We start from the raw sequence: 853 nt of genomic DNA on the forward strand, positions 1-853 counted from the left end.
GATTCAGTGATGCTGCCTGGTTGGTACCCTTGGGAGCTCACACATAGATGCCAACCCAGAGTAGCAGGAAGAGGACTCCAAAGCCCGTGAAGAGTGAGGCCACCGATGAGATGAGGAGCTCTTTGTAGATATCCTGAGTGTACTTGGTGGAGGTAACCTCATAAATGAAGAACCAGAGAGTGAAGAACATACCAACAGCCAGAAGCACCATGGTCAGATGGGGGAAGACAGCTGGGTTCACTGGGCTGGTATATCTGCTCATGGTCTTGAGCTCCATTTTGCCCTGCACAGGGTAATCTGTCGCTCCCCAGGCTCTACTATTTTCATCTGTTTTTCAGATTGAACATTTTCTGTTGATTGCTCTTTAAGGACTCTTTTCTCTGTTTTCTCCATTCTGCTGTTAAGATCATCCAGCTAATTAAAAAATTCTAGATATTGTATTTTTCAGTTATAGAATTTTCATTTTATTTTAGGTGGCTGGCTGGTATGTGGAATTGAACCCTTGACCTTGGTGTTACAAGGCTGTGCTCTAACCAACTGAGCTAATAGGCCAGCCTTGATTCTATTTTTAATAGTCTCTATTTCTGTGGTTGTATTTTCTATATTTTCATCATTATTAGCACATTTTCCTTTATGTCATTTAGTATAGTCAGAATTGCTATTTTAAAATAATTTTTTGCTAATTTCAATATCTGTGTCATCTTGAGCTTGACTGTTTTTTTTTTTTCCTTTTTTGTCCTTTTTTCGTGACTGGTAACGGGACCGCCACCCTCAGTGTCGTGCCCGCACCGTGCTCAGCCAGTGAGCAGACCGGTCTGTATATGGGATCCGAACCCTCAGCGGGAGCGCCGCC

The 853-nt window shown here is 42.9% G+C and overlaps 1 pseudogene; it reads right to left on the minus strand.

Moving 5' to 3' along the window:
- Positions 1 to 37: 37 nt before the first annotated feature.
- On the minus strand, positions 38 to 277 carry LOC103584681 (annotated as a pseudogene).
- Positions 278 to 853: the final 576 nt, after the last annotated feature.

This window comes from Galeopterus variegatus, unplaced genomic scaffold, assembly GCF_000696425.1.
Source record: "Galeopterus variegatus unplaced genomic scaffold, G_variegatus-3.0.2 Scaffold79140, whole genome shotgun sequence".
NCBI lineage: Eukaryota > Metazoa > Chordata > Mammalia > Dermoptera > Cynocephalidae > Galeopterus > Galeopterus variegatus.